Source organism: Pieris napi, chromosome 7 (assembly GCF_905475465.1).
Source record: "Pieris napi chromosome 7, ilPieNapi1.2, whole genome shotgun sequence".
Taxonomy (NCBI): Eukaryota; Metazoa; Arthropoda; class Insecta; order Lepidoptera; family Pieridae; genus Pieris; species Pieris napi.
In genome coordinates, this window is record NC_062240.1 from 7,083,609 (window position 1) to 7,106,623 (window position 23,015).

Sequence of the window (23,015 nt, forward strand, 5' to 3'; positions counted from 1 at the left end):
GCTGGGGGTGACTGGAATGCGAAGCATTCGCACTGGGGCTCTAGATTAATAACTACACGTGGAAGGGAGCTGAAGAAAAGTGTAGATAAACAGTTCCTAACTACTGTCTCAACTCCGGAACCAACACACTGGCCCACAGACCAGAACAGACTGCCAGACGTTCTAGACTTCTTCATCACAACAGGGCTGTCTCGACTTTTCTTCAATGTTGAGTCATGCCTCGATAGCTCATCTAACCATGTTCCTGTAATATTGACAGTGAGCACCACAATTCTTAAGAAAGAAGCTCGGCAAACATTGTACAACAAATACACAGACTGGGATAGCTTCCGGGAAATAGTTGACACAGATCTAAGCCTAAAAATAGCACTTAAAACAGAAGAGGATATCGAAGAAGCTACAAAGCATTTTACCACAACAGTTCAAGCTGCCTGCTGGAAAACCTCTCCAGAGCACTTGAATAACAGGCCACGGCAAAATAAGATATCGTTTGAAATAAAAGAACTGATTCTGAACAAAAGAAGACTGCGAAGAGTATGGCACACTAGCAGGCTTTCAGTAGATAAAAGAGCTCTTAACAAAGCAGTCAAGGATCTTAAACTTGCCATAAAAAATGCAAGGGACAAAACTATGGAATGTTATCTAGATTCCTTAACTGCAACAAATGCTACAAACTACTCTCTATGGCGAGCTTGTAAGAACTATAATAGACCGATAGATCCCAAACCGCCGTTACGATTGCAGAATAACACTTGGGCAAAGACAAAACAAGAAAAAGCTGATGCCTTCGCTGTTCACTTAGCAAAAGTATTCACGCCTAATGAAGCTGACCCAGACACTGATGATTCCCTCATAGATTCGGTCTTAAGTCAAGACTTCCAGCTTGATTTGCCGATTAGGCCTACAACGCCGAAAGAAGTCGTCGCAACAATCTCAAAATTGGAGGACAAAAAGGCTCCCGGGTTTGATTTAATAGACAAAAAAGTCTTGAAGGAACTTCCCAAAAAAGGCATAGTTTTTCTTACCATCTTATTTAATGGCATAATAAGAACTGGACACTTTCCATCGCTGTGGAGAGTCTCACAAGTAATTATGATACCTAAAGTAGGGAAGCCAGTGAACGAACTTAGCTCTTACAGGCCGATTAGTCTGCTAACCGTAACTTCAAAACTTTTTGAGTCAGTCCTACAGCACAGATTATTGGAGGAGATTCATCAAAGAGCCATAATCCCGGACCACCAGTTTGGTTTTCGCCAGCAGCATGGCACTGTGGAACAAGTCCATAGAATCTGCTCTGTAATAAGGAAGGCACTAGAGAGAAAGGAGTACTGCTCCTCTGCCTTCCTAGACGTGCAGCAGGCGTTTGATAGAGTATGGCACAAAGGTCTCTTGTATAAAGTAAAAACTCTTCTACCCTGTACATTCTTCCCCATCATTAAATCTTATCTAACAGAAAGAATATTTCAAGTAAGAGAAGAAGATCGTACATCGCCATTTCACTCAATCACAGCTGGAGTACCGCAGGGGTCTGTCCTGGGCCCAGTCTTATATACCATTTACACATGTGATTTACCACAAAGCGAACACGTCACATTAGCAACATTCGCAGACGATACTGCTGTACTTGCATGTAGTAATAGCCCAATCGAAGCTTCAGACTTCCTACAGACTGGATTGCAAGAAATTGAAACCTGGCTTTCAAAGTGGAGAATAAAAACTAGTGTGACAAAATCTGTTCATGTAACCTTCACTCTCCGTAGAGGAGACTGTCCGCCAGTAACTCTGTGCAATCAACAACTTCCGCAAGAAAACTGTGTAAAATACTTGGGAATACACCTTGATAGGAGACTCGTATGGAAACAACACATACAGAAGAAGAGAGAAGAAATCAACCTGAAATACAGAGGACTCTACTGGCTTCTTGGCAGAAATTCCAAACTGTCAGTAGATAATAAGCTACTCATCTACGAAATGCTCTTGAAACCAATTTGGACATACGGGATTCAACTATGGGGTTCGGCGTGTGACTCTAACATAAGTATCATACAGAGGGTTCAAAATTACATTTTGAAACAAATATCCAACTGTCCGTGGTTTATAAAAACATCGGAAATTCATGAGCACCTCAAAATCAGGACTGTCAAAGAGGAGATCAAGACCTGGAGTATGAAATACAAAAAAAGGCTAGAAATGCATCCTAATAAGCTTGCCATGCAACTAACCATACCGGACCTAATAAATAGGCTTAAAAGGCGACAAATCCTAAGTCTTGATAGACACAGTTGAAAGAGAGGAGCAGTCTCGATGGAGATTTTGCTTTGAACGCCTAACAGCTCTCAACACATCTGCTCATAGTCTAGCTGACTGATTGCAAGATTAAGACTTATAAAAAAAAAAAAAAAAAAAAAAAATTAATTTTTTTTATTAGTAACGTTACATACAATATTTGAAAATATTTTAATATTGAATTGTGGTTTGAATTGAAATTTTATATGAATTTGTTATCAAATTATTGGTACCTAGCAATTATTTAGTCCCTGAAATGTAATTTTAATGGCCGCCCGCCCGCGAAATGCTAGTTTTTAATCACACTTAAATAACTTCCATAATATTAAATTGACATAAAATCATTATGAACATTTTTTAATTCTTGATTACTTTTTTTTTATGGCTCTGGCACGATTTGTGCATTAGCCAGCGTCAAGTATAGGATTTTTTATAATTCGTGCTAGCCTTTAGAAATTCGACCGTGTCCTCCATGTGCGGTTTAGCCGTTTAGGCATTCGCCCGGTACCGCACAACCCTCCCAAAGGCCGAGAACAAATTTAAATTAAATTAAAACTTGCCCTCGAACCGGGAATCGAACCCGGTACCCCTCACCACTTGATTTCTTGGATTGATGCGATCTTGTGACATTTATAAATAGAACACGCCTACCTATTTTTAATTTCTGTCTTGATGTTAATCTGTGCCACCACGATATGTCACCAAACAAAACTTTACGCGCGCCTCTAACGGCGAATAATGCACCTTTTAATTGAAACGGTAGATGATTTATATTGTTATAATCTATCTTACGACGTTTCTAGTCTGGATGTGTATGTAAGCTTCTAGTGTGTATGTTATTACATAAAAAATTTATACATATGCGAACAACGTCACGAATCTAATAATAATTTTAAACCTATATTCATATGTAGGTATGTTCTTATGTGCTAACATTTCATTTTCAACGAATAGGTAATATTCACAATAAACAGAATTTACAGAGCAGAGTATATTAAAACAATTAATCAACTTCAATAAAATATTTACTTGAAAATTCTAAACTCAGTATAATGTTAACTTTTCTTATTCTTGAATTTTCCACTTGTACTGCGATCGGCGAACAAAAATTTTATTATAATGAATCTATTCTTTAGGTAGAGGACTTAACGTCGACTATTCAACTGTTGTATGTTTATAGATACTATTATTTTCTACAGAATAATGTAAACGTAAAAATATTTAATTACTCTTATATTCCCGCTTTAAAAGTACTTTTAATTAAAACCAGTGACTCGCTTCACAACACCGTAGAGTAGTATACTCGTAGTATACTATAGTAGTTCCATAGAGTCTAGACTGTGTTGTGATTAAAATGTTAGCGGGATTTTCTGCCCCTGTCCTGAGGTAGGAATTGGTCTACGGACAAGCCTTACTATAAATATTTTACGAAATGGTGAAATCTAATGCTTTATTATTCGGTCACACGCTCGAATTGTATTGCTAAGAGACATTCATAATTATTTAAATTTTTGGAATGTATCCTTACCTACTATATTCTCAGTCGCTGCGACGGCAACTGACGTTGTTAATGACTCTATGCTATAACGACCTTCTGGCCTTTTTGTGGAACTTATTTATTGGTTTTTGTGGAAATTATTTTAAATAGTGGTTGATAATGTCTCCCTCGTAGTCAACCTCGTTTAATGATAATGCACGATCGCTCGTATGTCAGAAACCTTATTGCGAAGTACTTACTTAGGAACGTAAAAAAGTATTAAAAACTTGAACCGTCCGCTCTTCGCTTTTATTTGTTCAATTTCATTTAAAGTTAACAGCATAAGTGGATAGAACTCGCCTTTAATGTAATGCAGTAAATACAAGTAAATAAGATTGAATTTACATCCGCGCTCGACCTCTCAACTTTATTTGCTATGCGGAAAATAACTTTAAAATCTTTGGTATAAAGAAAGCGTATGGTAATGTGTCAAAGAAATTTTTAAATTACAATTTTGACAATTAACTTTACCTTTTTGATAAAATGTAGGCGATGACGTAAAAATAAAACACAACTTAAGTTTCGGTTCAAATAAACGTTAAGTGAAACACTTTGTTTGATAATTTTAAGTTTAATACATGAGCTTATAAATAACATAAAATTAGGGGTAGTGGGGTTGCGATGCTGGATTAACAAAAAACTAATTTGGCTTATTTAAGGGTTCTTAAATCTAAGTGACACTCTAATTTAAGTATTGGCATATATTATATTATCATAATAATGGTTGAAGCTTTACGTAAAAAAAACTGGGCGATTTTAAAAGGGCGAGTGGCGGAGAGTTTATTGCCAGTTATTCTCGTCCGTTCTACGCCCTAGATTTGAGAACTGGCAATAAATATAGAAGCATATTTTTTACTGACGTTCGTAAGTGTACACTGTTACCTATACGAAAAAACACGTTTTTACTTTAAATGCAGGGCTAGGAGAAGAATTCTAAAAAAAAATATATTAATTAAAATAAATGTTCAGAGCTATCGTTATATGAAAAAAGAAACCTTATATTGTATGGAGAACAAGGCAAACTAATCAAAGTTGAGTAATTTCGATGTTTATGGAGTTTGAAGTGAAATCGAGTGATCGTTCGATCATTCGTTATTCGTGCTATTTACTCTATGTGTAATAAATGCTGACACGTCAAATGTATAACTAATTTATATTTGTTGATTGAGTGTCAAATGGGCAAAGAAAGGTGAATTAGGACAGATATTTAAAACACATTTAAAAAATTGGAATCAATAAACTATATTTCATACAGTAAAGGTTCATTTCTTTGTGCTTGGCGCAACAGACGATGACTTGAGCAGAGGCTGTTTCAGCAAAGAGGAGTCAGTGACCAACGTATGCCTGGAATGCGTGACTGTGGCTTTCCAGTGAACAGAAATCCTTCTAGAAGGAGCTAGTTTGGCTTAATTAAAAAAATCTTTGGTGGCAATCACAACCTATTAGACCTATCTAAGGCCGGTTTCCTCACGATGTTTTCCTTCACCGTTCGAACGAATGTTATGCGCACATAGAAAGAAGGTCCATTAGTGCACAGCCCCGGCTCGAACCTATGACCTCAGGGATGAGAGTCGCACGCTGAAGCTACTAGGAGTTTGGCTTAATTAGCCAGGACTTTACGCACAACGGACCAAATGGGCGTCTATGTATGGAAACTGAGTCCACACAACATACATATGATAGCAAAATAACTGTAACAATAGTCTTACAAGAGTATTACACAATATAGGATGGGCCACTCCGCCGTTAACAGGGTGAACGATGTATCGATCAAGGTTCAAACTTGCGACGTTGCGTCGCGAACACAACATCTAATCAACCTTCTGTTGTACAATCTCACTGTGTATTGGATGCGGCATAAATAAATGTTTATTAATATATAAGATAGAGGTATCACTTATTTCACGTCATTTAATTTGAATCGGTAGCCATCCCTACTCATCGGCAAAGAAGACAGTGGGTGAAGGCCGAGAGAAAAAGCCGGCGTAAAAAGCTCTCAGTACTCTTTTAAAATAGCAAATCATCATACAAAATGATTTTGGCAAACAACACTTATTTTAAAACAAATATCGCAAATTAATTAGAAGTAGCCTGTCTAGCACTAGTCCCAGGCCCTTTTATCAACTAGATAATCGTTAACTTAATAGTAAGCCTTTTTACACAGCTTTTCTTAAATATATTTCTTAAATTCATTAAAAGACAGATATAAAAGAGATTTTATTAAAGAAAAATATCCCTTTTCCCAAAAAAGAATTATGTACTAACTTTAGATAGTCTAGTACGGGGAAATTGCAGCCTGCGTTTGTTCCGAGTATTAACATTATGCGTATGTTCCATTCTAGTAAACTTATCACTATTTTGCATACATACATAATGTTTTCATAAATATATTGTGAGGGAATGGTAATTATTTTCCTTGAATTTTTCTCTCAGAGATTCCCTACATTTTAAATTATAGATTGCACGAATAGCCCTCTTCTGCAGGATGAAAATAGTTTCGACAAATCTACATATATATACTATGTGGGAATAATATTGCAGGAATCATTAATTCGCCAAACTCCGATTGTGTTTTTTCGAGTATATATGTATAATATACTAGCGGACCCGACAGACGTTTAACTGTGAATATTGATTTCAAATTGGTATAATGAATTAAAAAATATTTCAGAAACAAAGTGTTTATTATTCTAATGCTTTATATTATACAACATTCTTTGTTTGTTTTTCTGGCTCGCATATTATTATATTATCAATATAATAACTCCGATCGAAGCATTTATTTTGAACGATATTCATTTTTCTTACATCCTCTGACTGATGCAGCACAGCACGCATTCTGTTAATGTTGTGTTATGTCAAATGCCAAAAAGTTCGAATTGTATGGTGGTTAAGTATTCTTGAATTTTCTAATTATCCGCGCAATTTTTTTCTTTTTTTCTTTTATAACCTTCTCCTCACAATTACAAACACAACAAAAAAAAAATCAGACAAATCGGTCGAGCCGTTTTCATGTGATGTCGTGACAACGGAAAACGGGTTTCATTTTTATATATATAGATGATGTGTGGGACTCATTCGCTGTCAAATTCCGTCTTCCGTGTAACGGCTTAGTTCAACCTGCTTCACCACCACGCCTGCTAAGCAAATAGAAAATATTAGAAGGTGAAGATGTTTTTTCTAAAATCCGTATATTTATTTTAATTTCATTCTTACTTGATTTCAATGCTAAATTTAATCAATTATAATTGTTATAAAATTAATTATTAATTGTTTGTTTTATCAGTCGGATTTGTAAATACGTTCGACGTCCGTATTATTTATATTTCCGCCATTTAACATATACTTAAGTTTATTTAGTATTCAAGACAAGCCATATCCATTTGTAAGGACATTCCTATACATTGGGGCACTTTTCTTATTTCCTATCTGCGCCTGTTGTTAGAACCCATCGTTACGATTCCATCTCGTCTCCCGCCGTCTGCTGCGAGCAAATAGTTATTTACCTTCATATTACTGCTGGCATTCTATCAATACCTTTTCTTCCTGAACCTAGCTTTGTTATTATTATAATGTTATTAACGTATCTTTATGTGCGTAATTTATAGAATACAAAATATGTTTATAGTATATTAAATAGTATTAAGACTTTGAAATCTAGAAAAAGTCTCGTCGCTTGCGTGTTAAATGTTCCTAGTAGAGTTGTTCCCTCAATTTCTTGAACGAAACTTTAAATATAAACTAATGCGATTGAAGTCGTGAGGACTAGTCATACACATTAGTAGCGTTTTATGTTTTTTAACAAATAATTCAAGATGTAATATTAAAAATATATTCTGTAAAAAATGTTCCGTTGTTTGTTATTTCTAAAGCGAATTTGAAAACTTTATAGTTTCTTCACTGTATTTATTAACCTGTCGTAACAAAATGTTTTATATGAATTCTAAACATACAAATAATACTGACGAATTGTCGGTATAATATTATAAATAGATGTTATTTACGGTCCAGTGATAAACGGAAGTACCTAACGTGAGAAATAAAGAATTTTTATGGCGACACTTTTTTATGGAAATCCGGAAACAGCCGGCAGTCCCAGGAGGGGAGGTGGGCCCCACCTACCGGGATGATAATTTGGATAATTTCAACTTTATGCCTCACTGACAGTTTATTTTTGCCGTTGGCTATGTTTTAATTTCTCTTTGGAGTTGATTATGATGATTTAACGAAATCACAGCTTTTTATTTTTTCGTACAGCAATGTTCGTCGTCATAGCCCAATTATGATTTTACAGGCAACTTTTACAAGTCTACTTGAAACACTGCATTTTTATTAAGCCAGTAAAATGTTAAATGTATTGATTGTATTCCACAGAATAACTGGCACTATAACTTTGATACAAAACATCCCTTTATAATTTGAAACGTCAATAAAATACTCAATAAATTTATAAATAATTAGAAATATTGCAAATTTAAATCCACTAGAAGCCATCAACACGATCATCACTTTGTGTAATGGAATTTTCAAACAAATACGGACAAAGAAAAATTTAAAAGTATCTTTTTTGATTACATGAAAGAGAGTATTAAGAAGAAATTACTCAAAACGTCATTAAATTATAACTGACAGGCGCGCCAAATAAGGAAACTTTGAATGGAGTAAAATTGGTCTAATACAATTAGGATTATTATTACTTTTTGTACAAATTTTATGGTAAATTAAAATTGTAGTACCACTAAGAGTAATTTATAAGTACACTGGTATTATAGGGCTTAATAACAATTGATTTAAATGTTATTTAGCTTTTTAACTAGTGCTTGCTACGTTGTAGCGTCATAGCGTTGCATGAGTGTTGAGTGAAGGCAGCCATTGACACAAAAAATATTATGATTCGCAGCGCGTCTCCGTAGAATTTGGGGCAAACCTTAAGGCTCTAATCTGCACCTGTCTCGGGGGATTACCACCGATCTCCATTACTAAGAGCTATAAGCCTCACCTCAGATAAAAGATATTATCATTTTACAGCCCGTGCTCGTGGCTTTTATTACTTGACAAGAACACTGGATGTTGCTAGTATAATACCTGATAAAAATCCTTTTTTCGGTTTTAATGAGAAGGGTAAACATTTTAATGGTCTTCCGCCGTGCTTTGGCAACTCATGTAATAAAAGAAAAATATGACACTGTAGCTTAGTATATTCACCGAGTGTAATTAAAGGACACTGCGTATAATTACAATGCTGTACTAGCCGTATCCTTATAGTATTCAATTTCGCCTTCTATTTTAGTTGTATATACTTCGAATATTCAGGCACCTGATTTATAGTAAAGTATTTTAGTATAATATCGCCTAGGCCGTAGATATTATGAATTTATAAGGAAATTATTTTAATAGTGTCTTTAAAAATACATAACTGATAAATAAATAGAATAATTATTCACATACAAGGGTATGAAGATCCTGAGATCTTTAGACTGGATTTTTGAATATCATGGTTAGGTAAATCATATGAAATGTTTAATTAAGATCGTTCCAAAACGTTACGAGAGACGAAAATTCTTATATGCGGGATCGTTTTGGATAGTCATAATTTTTGTATATCTGAACTGAAACTGTTTCACAGTGATTCTGCTATATAAATTTTGGCAGATTCGTCTTTTATGTGTAGCAGATTAAAACTTTTTTTCAGTCACCTTAACGCCGTAGGGAGCTTTCAAGTATTACGTAACGAATATGAGGGGGGGGGGGTTCCTTTTGTAAAACGTTACGATACGGGGTGGGGGTTGAATTACGCGTTATAGTGAATTATTTTCGACTTTCCAGTACTTTACACCACATAATGGTAACTTTTAGCTATTAAGAGTCACTGGGTGGTCACGAAACGTTTTACTATACTTGGGTACATAAAAACGTTACGGCGCGTTACGTGGGGGGAGCGTCAATAATCTCCAAAAATTGCGTGACGTAATACTTGAACGCTCCCCTATCTAAAGAGAAAATACTGAAATTCACAATATAAATAAATGGCGAATTAAGTTTCCAGAGTGCGTTAACAATTGAACCCTGTCAATAGCAGCCGCTTGTTAACCGAAATGTGGTTAAACATAAATAATGATAAAACGTAACGTCATTTTACTACGGATACACAGTTTGATACTTCTCTTCATACTTAAAAAGATAGTGAGACTTTTCCATGGGCCATTACTTAACATCAGGTGAGCCTCCTGCCCGTTTGCCCCTTGTTCTGTAAAAAACACCAAAAGAATCTTATATGTCTTGTGCTATGCGAGTGTATCTCCGGAATTGAAATTTAAGGCAAATTTAAGGTGTGGTGAGCGGCAAGAATATAGTAAAATGGCTTAAAATTTACCTGAGCAGTGTTGGCCTAGTGGCTTCAGCGTGCGACTCTCATACCTGAGGTCGTAGGTTCGAGCCCCGGCTGTGCACCAATGGACTTTCTTTCAATGTGCGCATTAAACATCTGCTCGAACGGTGAAGGAAAACATGGTGAGGAAACCGACATGTCTTAGACCCATAAAGTCGCCGGCGTGTGTCAGGCATAGGAGGCTGATCACCTACTTGCCTATTAGATTAAAAAAAATATCATGAAACAGATTCAGAAATCTGAGGCCAAGACCTAAAGGTTGTAGCGACACTGATTTATTTTTTAAATATACCTACGAATACATTTGAAATACCTATAAAAAAATTAATACAAAGCAAGTTTACACACAATAATTACTCTGAAAAGTATAATAAATCATACCTTAATAAAAACAAATACATCTCAATGTTCAAACAACAATAAAAAACAATGCTTACTAAAACAAGGGTATTTACATAGAAGGATCGTAGACAAATACCCCGGGCTACGGACCGGACGAACAAAATATTCATAATATAGTGTCCACTACTCTCTGTAGAGTTGGCACAGTTGCTCACATAAAAGTAAAAATCACTGTGATTTATGATTTATAATAAGTGGTTGCGATAGCTGCACAGTATCACAGTAAATATTATATTACGATGCTATGTTTTGTAGACTATTGTAATATTATTTAGGTTTAAAGCTGTCAGGTTTAAACTTTTTATTTCTTCAACTTTAAAAATATGTCGATAATATTTTTCCTATAACTGTTATATCAAAACTATATTTACTTTTTGGTGGCGCACTTCTGAACAATGATTTGGTGCTTTGACAAAACGAATGCTGAAGATTCTTCAACCAAGACGTGCGTCTGCGGCCTGGTCTCATTGTATCTGACACTGCCTTGAATTAATAATTGAAGGATCTCGTATTTTTTGGGTGGTACGTAAGACGGACTTCTGTTATTTATTATTACTAATCATACGCGTAAAGCAAGTACAATATTAAATACTTGTTGCTATTTTAATAGCAGCTCCTAGTATTTGTAAGCTCTACGAACTCGTTCGACCTGATATATCGACACGATCGACTACTGAACTGATACGTATTCACCTGCACTCCCATTTTGTTTACAATATTGCTCTTGCATTGTTGATACATAATACTCGTTAATATTTCAGTTGTTGATGGCATATATACGACTTTCTCTAAGCTCTATTTGCTTTTCATATACAAGCCACAAGCGTATTATATTATTAGCGAAATGGAAAAATTGAGCAGTGTTGGCCTAGTGGCTTCAGCGTGAGACTCATACCTGAGGTTGTAGGTTTGATCCCCGGCTGTGCAATAATGGACTTTATTTCTATGTGCGCATTTAACATTTACTTGAACGGTGACGGAAAATATCGTGAGGGGTCTACGGCGTTTGACAGGCACAGTGCTGATCAGTGATCACCTACTAGCCTATTAAGGTGGGAACTGACCAAAGTTACGAGGTGTAATGTAGCATTCGCATCAAGCGTGTTACGCATCGAGCATGTTACGCTGTGTTCTAAAATCGGCGTAACATGCTCGTCAAAACTCTGTGCTCCACTTTCGCCGCCAGTGTTCACGAGATGTGATAGTGATAATGTTGATATCTTTCATTTATTTCATTCTATTGTTTCATCCAAATTAAGAAGAAGAAAAAATGTTACTGGACATAAAACTTATTTAAAAAGGGGCGTATGAGGTGGTTTGTTATTGATTTGAATATTAAAAACCAAATGATTACTGGACAGTATAAAAACTTTGTACGCAAGTCTCGATTTTGAAGAACTGTTGAATTTAATTGGACCAAAAATACTTAAAAAAAGATACAATTTATAGAAAATGATAATCATGATCACTCGCGACGTGCGACGCGTAATTACTGAACCGCGTAACAGTCAAAGGATTCGCTAAAAAACCGACAGCCGGGTGGAGCACTCAAAGCGAGCAACGAGCGGCTCGTTGCTCACTGGTTTCTCCGTAACACGACGGACTGACTGCACGAATGCTCGCTGTGTAACATTACATTACATGTTACATTACACCTCGTAACGTTGGTCAGTTCCCACCTTTAGATTAACAATTGATCATGAAACATATACAGAAATCTGAGGCCCATACCTAAAAAGGTTGTAGCGCCACTGTTTTTTTTTTTTTAAAGAAAGACTAATGCCATGGTAACATACTTCAATATTTTATCGTTGTATAACAGTTTTGTAAAGTATATTTACATTTAAGCACTTCTTGTTTTTAATTAATATAATACATGGCCCATAATCTTTTGTTATAAACCAGACACAATTCTGCATCTGTTTTATTGCTGTTAACTTTTGTCTATATTATAGGTAAGACTAAAAAGCCTTACGATATTTACGATAATCGTACCAACGTCGTGTGCGAAATAAAGATCCATTCGTCGATAGCCGGGCATCGTCACAGACTAGAGACGCACATTTATCCCCTACGTGACTACTCCTATATACATAGAACAAATTAAAACACTTAGAATGATTAAATCAATATTAAATCTATAAATTAGTTCAGAACCTAATCACTTGAGACAGTTGTGTGCAATATGTGTGCATCACTTGTGTTTGCACTGCATTTAGCTGGGATTAAGCCGTGTGCACACAGCGCTCGCTGTTTGCTTTGATATCGAAATCGCGCCGTGTGAATGGGGCCTAGGTAATGAGTGTTTGTAATTATATTAATTGCTTTTAGTAGGTCAGGTGTCTGGTTATTAGTTGCTGCTGATAATTGAGTTTCAGTTCAGCCAATAGAGTTATCAGGTATTAAAGTCATATTTGCGTGTGAATTTTGTATATTCAAGCGGGGTTTTCAGTTCCATTTATTCATTCATTGTTAGATGAATGATTTTTTTGAAAATGTTTAATATCGGCAAAATATTTTTTTCTTCTTTGTAGTTTTCTGCATATAATAAAGACATTTACTATAGAGCAGGTAGTATTTACAAAAGAAAATGTAGAAATTTATTGTTCTATTTATTTTATTTTGTTTTTTGTAGTGTCTGAAAAGTGTCGCTCCTAAAATCTAAGCTACGACACTAACGTCGTAATGTGACTCCATTTTTATGTAAGACAATTTTCCTGTTTGTTTCATATTTTCGTAGATTAATAAAAACATTGCTTTAAAAGAAAAATATGTTTTTGTTCGTAAGATTATGTGAACAATTTAATATGCCTCGTGGCTGTAATCTTCCTATATTAGCTATTTAATTAATTTATTTATTTGTCTTTAATATTTTCTTAAATAAAAGTGAAAAAGTATTTTACCCTCATGAAGCTGTATTAAATTAATCTGTAAATAATATACATAGCTTGCAGATTACCGGAATGTGTTAGCTAATAAGTATTATAAGAAATACATATTTTTTATGTAAACTGACTCTTGACTGAGACTGAGTCATTGTTGGAGATTACAAACTACCCTAATAATATAAATAATAAAGGTAATGCCCAATAACAGTACTTTCAATCTCTATTATTATCAATAGGGAAATCTGTGTTCTAATCTATTATATAAAATTCTCGTGTCACAATGTTCGATCTAATACTCCTTCGAAACTGCTCGACCGATTCTTATGAAATTTTTTATTCATATACAGTAAGAGAATCGGCTACTATCTATCTTTCAAACCCCTAAGTCACACCAAACATTGGTTTTTTTATTTTTAAGACAAAAAATTTGTTTTGATTTTTTTATGACACATACAAAAATATATACAACCTCTCTTTTTTCACCCCTCTACGATCATCCCCTATTTTTTATTCGTTAATTATGACTTGAACTCTAAGGCTTAATTAAAATCACCGAACAACCCATAGCAAAATGATCCATGTTGGTATGTACTAAAGAGGTAGGCTAAGTAAAATCACATTAAGGAGAAACGAAGTTCGCGGGGGCAGCTAGTTGTTCTATATTATTAACAGTAATCTGTTTATTTTTTAACACTGACGTGCACGATCACTATTCACTAATTAATAGCACTATAATAAACATTAAAAAACAATATGAGTCCGCGCAAAGTACGATGTATAAAAAACAATTAATTACGCAAACCAAATCTAAACGAAACTATTGGGATTTGTAACTAACAGCGGTTGCATGGCCCTTTGTACCGAACAAATGAGCGGCTAAACCCGAATCTTTAGGCCTATAATACTATAACGACTTGGGAATATTTACACTGTATACTATAATATTAAAAATAGACGCGAAACTCATTGTTGTAAAGGATATGTCAAAGTCTAAATTATATTAATTACGATCAATAACTTTGTACAGGAAGTGCTTTCCTTTAAGGGATCATACTGAAGAAGCCAAAGGAACGGGATCAAACAGGAAATCCACCTTTACAACTTTACACTAAAAAAAAAAAACTTGACGGTGACACCGTGACCACGCACGCTGTAAAGCACGCGAAACGTCGGATAAATTTAAATTATGTTAAATAATTGTAAATTTATAATAATACATAACTTTAATCTGGTAAAAAGTTTTTTATTTAAATGTGTAAAGGTTAATCAAAGACAATACTAACTTTACACTACTTCCACGTAAAAGTTGTTGTCGATTAACATAACGTAGTGGTCACATTAACAATTTTATATTTCTAGTAAAATTGTCTTTATTATGTCGAAGTACAATACACGTAGGTATTATATACGTTTATATTATAAAGAGGAAATATTTGATTGTTAACATTCTATAGACTCTAGAAACTACTAACTAATTTGAGATATTTTTTAACCATTATTATCCTACATTTTCCCTGATGAACATTGTAAATAGAATATTTTCTAATAAGTTGAGGTCCATATAAAAATTTCGATACTGTAACAAAGCGTAAAAACATACTAATAAATCCCTTTATCGATTACGATGCGGAAACTATTGACAATAGAGCAAAGTTATGTACTGCAGTTTTATAGAAAACATAGTCTACAAAAAAGTCCAGTGTACATTATTAGTATATTACATAAATAATATACACATAGTATATTATTTATGTAATATAAATATCCAGTCATACGAAGCCGAGACTGAATTCTATACCATTAAAGTCGCTGTCATGAAATATGGCATATTTATTTGTCGCTAGTCTAGTAACAGCCTAAATAGTGAGTTTCAATTAAAGCCCATTTCTTGTCACGTGTTTTTACTCTTTGCCTTCTACATTTGATATCTAATATAGTTACCCAATAGTTTTCAACATTCAATTTGGTTTTTAGAAAGCAATTAGTGTGAATTATATGTAATATAGTCCTTAATAGAACAAATAACTAAATATTAATAACAAACTATTAATTAAAAAAGTTTGTTAATACGTTAGAGGATTTGTCTTAGTTTTCGTAGCAAAACTAGTATTCAAAATATAATTACTTCGAACACGAGGTAATGTAGCACAGTTATACTAGCGTAGCACAGTTATACTAGCGTAGCACAGTTAAACTAGCGTAGCGCAGTTATACTAACTTCGTAGCAGTTCTACAGAACCTGAGTTTTTCTTTCTAAATACGGAATGTTCGATACATGTAAATTTTAATCTTTAAATCATAAATCACCATTTTGCTTAATTGAATTTTTTATCGTTAGAAAAGTATTTAAGAAATTTTTAAAGCATCTTTAAAGTAGTGACGGCAATCCCAAGACACAATGTCTAGACGAAATAAAATTAAATATGGTTTGAGCTGGAGTTGAATTTACGTTCTATCAAGTTATAAAAATAAAATCGTACATTTTATTTTATTTTCTAATAAAGTTGTTTAAATTTAAATTTAAAATTTAAATTTGGTTTATAGAAGAGCACTCCAGAATATACTACACGTAAATTGAATTACGTGAGCAGTGTTGGCCTAGTGGCTTCAGCGTGCGAGTCTCATCCCTAGGGTCGTAGGTTCGATACCTGGCTGTGCACCAATGGACTTTCTGTCTATGTGCGCATTTAACTCGCTCTTACGGTGAGAAAACATAGTGACGATGCGGCCTTAGATCCAAAAAAGTTAATGGTGTGTGTAAAGGCCTGTATTCACTTTGATTAGTGCGAGTGTAAGTGATTAGTGCAGGTGATTAGTGATTACGAGAAAACAAGTGTGGACAGCGATTGATTAGTGCAGGTGATAAGTTGCCTCATGCCTGCGTAGTAAAGTGATTAGAAGCGTGTTCTATTTTTTTGCGAGTGAACTGCGATTAGTGACGTCGCGTGCGCCCTCCCTTCCCCCTCACTCGCAGCGTGCCTGCAAAATATGACAACTGAATTTACTTAACGGAGCCACTAAACAATAGTTGGACACTACTTGCACTACACACTAATTAATGTCAATTACTAATCACTTGCAATCGCACTAATCAAAGTGAATACTGGCCTTCAGGCACAGAAGCTTAATCATACTTGCCTATTAGATATGATCACGGAACAGATACAGAAATCTGAGGCCCACACTTAAAAGGTTGTAGCGCCATTGGTATAAAGTGAACTACGTAGCTACTTCAAGCAAAGTAAACTAACATAATTGTAATATTAAATATATAATTAACTAGCTGGCCTGGCGAACGTCGTACCGCCTAACAGTCGATTCTTTATTTGTTTAAAATACTTATTCTGCTATTCGGGACACCGGTCTAGCTAGTAAGATAAAAAAAAGAAAAAAGATGAGACAACAAATACATTATGTCAAAAAATAAAAATTTACCTTCCCGGAACCCCTCCACTAACACTTGAACTTTATGCTATGGTATTAAAGTTAAAATTGACTTTTAAGTATTATTACGAATATTTTGTATGGGAATATAGAAAAGTGTTGTTTTTAGACTTTTTCACTCATTTTTTTTAATTTTTCTCCGTAAGAACCATCCTCGTACTTCAAGGTATATTATAAAAAAATCCGACAAATCGGTCAAGCCGTTTTCATGTTATGTCGTGACAACGGAAAACGGGTTTAATTTTAAATATATAGATTAAATGTTAAATGTATAATATGTAAATAATACGATTATTAATCTAGTGGTGCCACAATCCCTTACTTGTAAATACAAGTGGGTGTGGGCCTTCTGTTCCTGACACACGTCGATTGCCTTATGTCTTCCTTTATCGTACGAACAAGCATAAATTTTGGATATGTGCATAGATTCGACACAGCGATGTTGCTATTATCGATTCCCATCACGAAGATAATCATACATTTACATAATTTTAACCTAAGCGATAACATACATTATAACTATATTTTTTGAAGTTATACTTCTTTAGGCGCGTTATGAAAAATTGACACAAAATTAACAGAATGAAGTTGCCCACGGAAGATGCTACGGCAGTGGACGGCAGTCTACGGCAGTGGACATAATTTAAAAACAACATTCGAATAATAATAGAATTGATGTTACACTTATTGTAAGAGAATAATAATAAATATTTGTTTATTTAATTTTTTAAATGGAAACTGAACTTTATTGACTATAATGACTCCTTTTCCAGTCTTTGATTATTTAATTGTAATTAATTATTTGCATGCAATCAAAAACTATTTTTAATAATGCCAAAGAAGTATAACTTCTTACGCGCGTACATAAGTACACACACCCTTTTTTTTCATAGCACACTAGTTATCAACAGCTAGTTGGTCAGGTTGATGATTCAGATTAAATAATGTGAAATACAATTAAATTAATACATTAATAGATTTAAAAAAAACAGTGGCGCAACAAGCTTTTAGATTTGCTGATGGGTGGCAGGTATGTGTATCTGTTTCGATTTCATTTGTTTTTTCTAATAGCGATGTAGTCAGCCTTTTGTGCATGACACACTCCGTCGACTTTTTGGGGCTAAGGCATGACATAGATTGGAAGTCTATTCGGGGTTCAAACCTACGATCTCGGGGATGAGAATCGCACGCTGAAGCCACTCGACCTGCCACTCACTACTCTCACTACTCACTCTCACTTGTAACTAGTTAAAGTCAAATAAATTAATGTACAATTAAATAAGTAAATGGTATATGCATATATATATATATATTCTCTACGACCACTTTGGGAGCGTTCAAGTATTACGTCACGAAATTTTTGGAGATTATTGACCCCCCCCCATGTGACGCGCCGTAACGTTTTTCTGTACCCAATAGTAAAACGTTTCGGGACTATGTGACTCTTTATACCTAAAAGTTTCCATTATGTGGTGTAAAGTACTGGAAAGTAGAAAATAATATTAACAATAACGCGTAATTCCCGCCCCGCATCGTAACGTTTTACAAAAGGACCCCCCCCAAAATTCGTTACGTAACGTACTTAAACGTCCCCTTTACTGATTATGTAACTTTTTTGGAAAAGCAAGTTATCCATCAATGGTCGTATCGCTGGAAGTCCAGCCTAGGACTTCAATATCTCCATGGTGGTTTGCAACAAAAAATGTATACTTAAATTTATTAAATAAAATGAATTTGAAAAATGAAAACCTAGCAATACAAAGCTCAGTACTACAATATAACAATTTGTCAGACTTATTTGCTTGATATTCAAGTTTCAGGCCGTAGACACAGTAACAAGAGAAGTTTAAAATGTCAGACATAACAAAGACTGCGATAATATTTACTTTGATGTACTTCAGTAAATAAATACAAGCGACGATAATAACCTCAGGGCCTTGTTTTAAGCAGACACTTAAGACCTATAGAAGTTTCAAACTTGTAGCAATTATCAAAATTAATTGATAAACCAAAGGTTATTCGCCTCACGTACCAATTATGTTATAGTTCAATAAACAATTTCATTTATTCATCTTTTTTTCGGGCAGGAGGCTCATCTGATGATAAGTGATACCGCCGCCCATGGACACTCTCAATGCCATAAGGCTCGCGAGTGCGTTGCCGGCCTTTTAAGAATTGGTACGCTCTTTTCTTGAAGGACCCTAAGTCGAATTGGTTCAGAAATACTTCTGCCTCGACGTCCGATGATGATGATGATGATCCTTTATTGAACGTACTAGAATAAAAATATAACATTAATAAACTGAAAAAAATTCAGAATGTGAAATGTGAAGAGATACAAGAGAACGAAATTAATATAATGCTTTACCTTCGTTAAGTTACTCATTCGTACAGTCGCATAGAGGCTTGGAAGTTGAAGAGCAACTCTGAATAAATACGTTTGTTTGACTACGAAATTACGAAGGTAAAATCACGCTTGAAATGCAAACGTAGTTAAAAGAAAAACTATAAAATTTAATTAACTCGCAATCCACTACCGACACCTACGGGTAATAATAGAACTATTACGGACTCCATTACTGGGGCTCGTAAAACCGTCTTACAGGTTCTCCGAGTTTCATTTTAGCAGATACAAATTGATTAGTTCGCTTTGTGTGACGCCCGCGCCCATTGTACGGAGGTTGTACCTGCTATTTTTGTTTTGAAATTCAAGTCTTTTGAGAGCGAGCTAAGAGTGCTCTTTTGTCGATGAATACAAAAGTAACACAGGTTTCAAAATAGAATATTGCGTCTTATGCTTAATGAAAGTTATTAGATGGTTTTCTTAATTTGAAAATCGAATTTATGAATTGAAATATATTACATAAATAATGGCCTAAGAGCCCAGGACGGCCAGACCTTCAGTTCAGTTATTTAATAAAAGCTGAAAGTTCTTCTGTGCGCGTCCCCTATACAGATAAGAACGACCAGGGACTATAGAGTTTGGGTAGTGGTTACTTGGGAAGGTAACAGGTAGTAAAGGTATATAAAATAGTACCTTAAATTCGTTAAAGTATAAAGCTCAATTTATTTTATATTTTTTTTAGGGATAACTTTAGAAATCTCGTCATCCATTGCCAGACACTTATGACAGTTGCTACCCCCTGCCAGACACCCCTAAACATTAATAAATTATAATTATACTTTCGTTAGAATATAAAAGCTAAATTTTATTTATGTTATTTGGGGACCTATGAAAAATTGTTACCTCAATAGCCGGACAGTTTTAATGGTTTTTACACCTTGCCAGACACGTTGAAAGTCCGCTGTAGGTACGAGCGCGAGGTAACGACTGTTCTAGCGGGTGCGAGTGTAATATAACACCTGTCTCTGAAAATTATAAAAGTATATTAACGTCAATTTATATTATTTTAATAGTCTTTAACCCAGTTTCCATTTCCTTTAGAAACATATATACGTCGCATGCCTTTATCCCAGAATTATTTGTCAACGAATTGCGATGCGCTTTATAAAGAGGTCAATACATTATAGTGATGTCGCCTGGAGTGCTGGGAGCATGTAGCCAAGGCAAGTGGCCATGAGGGTTGGGGGTAGAGGGGTGGAGGCACACGATTTATGGCTTACATCCGAGACAGAGGCCCACAAATTGTAAGCATACTTTAAGTGGGGAGAAAAACTCTAACATTGATTTATGTCGGTATTTCATTTATGAAGCATGGAACATTTCAATAAATGTAGTTTTAATCTAAAAGACCCTTGATTTAGAGGTGTAATAATTATCTGGCCTTAGCTTTAGAAATTTTGAAATACTTATTTTTCATAAGAAAAACTACGGCTCGTAGGTAATTGATGTATTGAAACAAAACGCTGGGTTTCTTCAAGAATAGAGCTTATCCATTCTACTGGACAGCCTTGCGATTCTGTAACTCACTTTTCGAACTCACACAGCGGTTTTCGCGCTCAAATCAGTCGTGAAGCAGTCATTTTACGATTTGGCATTCTGATAAACAATAAACTACAAGCTCACTCCGCTTGTCAAGACGTAATGTGAATTTGCTTAACAGAATACTATGAGATTCGTAAAATTAAGTGAGTGACCGAGGTGAACTCACGGATTAACAGAATCGCACGGTAGCATAGGAAATGCGAGCCTTCTGTCCAAAAGCGAACGTATACTTTAACTTACCTAACCTTCTGGCCTCTTGCTTGTTTTATCGAACATCTTTTCTAAAGACTCTTTCGAGACTGTGTCTTCGAATGCACTAAAGTACTGGTTTGAATTATTTTGTGTTGTAATGGTCCATTTATCGAGGAAGGCCGTACAACAATCCGCTTTAATAGCTTGTGTGGCGATAAGATAATAAATATTTTTTTTAATACTAATAATAATCTTTATTTCTTCTCTCACATATATATTATACATACAAGGTTATTATGATTAAACTAAGATGAGACAATAAGAAGTGTATGTGAGAGACTGGTCTCTGTAACAGGAGACCTGAGTGACAGATAACCAGCCTCTCCACCACCGGACCGGAACACGTACAATCAGGTCATTGTCATAAGATACAATAGAAGAAAATAAGTAAGTGCTAAAAGAAAACATTGCAAACGGAGTCGTAAAAATAAATTTGGTGTATGTTTGTGTGTGTGTGTTTTTAATATACATTTATGATTACATTACATCTTGCAATGAAATAGAATTTTATTCGTAAGTAAAAGATTGAACATCTTAGTTCAGATTACGCCGTCCGCGTCCCCGACTGAGGGTATTCGGATTTTATTTGATCACATTTCTTCAATGTAACGGTTTATCTAACCTTTATTGCTGATTTTAATCTCGATTGCTTATAAATCTTTAAAAGTTTAATTTGGTTTTCCTTATATATTTTGTTATAGATTCCTATATATAATTAGCCTAAAAGATGCCTCTTGATTAAAATAAAATCAATGAAGTAATACACTTTTAACCCAGGAATAGCGGTATATTTTTTCATAATTATGGAGTTTTGATCGAGTCTGCAGAGATTTGCATACACACTTTGAAGCGAGTGGAATTTCTCATTTGGAGTGGCATTTCTCAACCTCCCTCTGAGGTTTTTCATTTGTCTCATTTGTCTCTTTCTATCCATTTTAGTTATCGATGTATTGAAAAGAGACAGTATTTTATTAAAATATTAAAAAGAAATGAATACATAAAGTGATTGACCAACCTAAATATATTTTTGTCAAATAAGAAATACGACATAAAAACATATTCTATTTACATATATGTACTTTATAATTTAATACTAACATATATATAATAATAACATCTAAGTTACGAACCTCGTTTACGTATTTAAATAGACAGAATCAGAATGAATGGTCATAAAAATTGTCTCATTTAATTTCACATACATGTAAATTATGGTGCTTGGCATAAATGTTGCAATATTTTTTTAAATTAAAGGATAAACAAAAGGCTTGATCGCTTGGTTTATACAAATAGGTGTTCAATGGAAGTAATGAATACAACTCAATATATGTTAGTTTATTTCGAATCAGCGCGGATGCACTCAATTTAATTATTTTCAGCTTCTATAATAATTTCACTAATTGTATCAGATATAAAATTATTATATTTTTGCATTATTAACAAATTAACGGTGTTGGTACGTTCGACGCTTATCACTCAGGTCACTCAGGTCAGGGTATATTTAAATCCCGGCTGTACACCTTAGACGGACGGACTTTCTATTATTTCTATATTGTATGGACTTTCTATGTGCGCATTTAACATCGCTCGACAAAATTTCTAGGAAACTAGAGGCATGCTATAGATATTCTCTTCTTTTTCTTTTAGTGCCTCTCCATAACTGGTTGGCCGTCGGTCTCTTGAAGCGTGTCTTGTCCTATGCCAGATGCAGCAACTCTTCCGCAGTCGCAATACCCATTCACTCCCTAACCTTGCGAAGCCATGATTTCTACCTTCTGCATGGCGTTAACCCTGGATTTTACCCATTATAATTGAAGAAGGTGATAGTGGTAGTGATACTATTCAACTTCAACGGTATCGAAACCATATCAC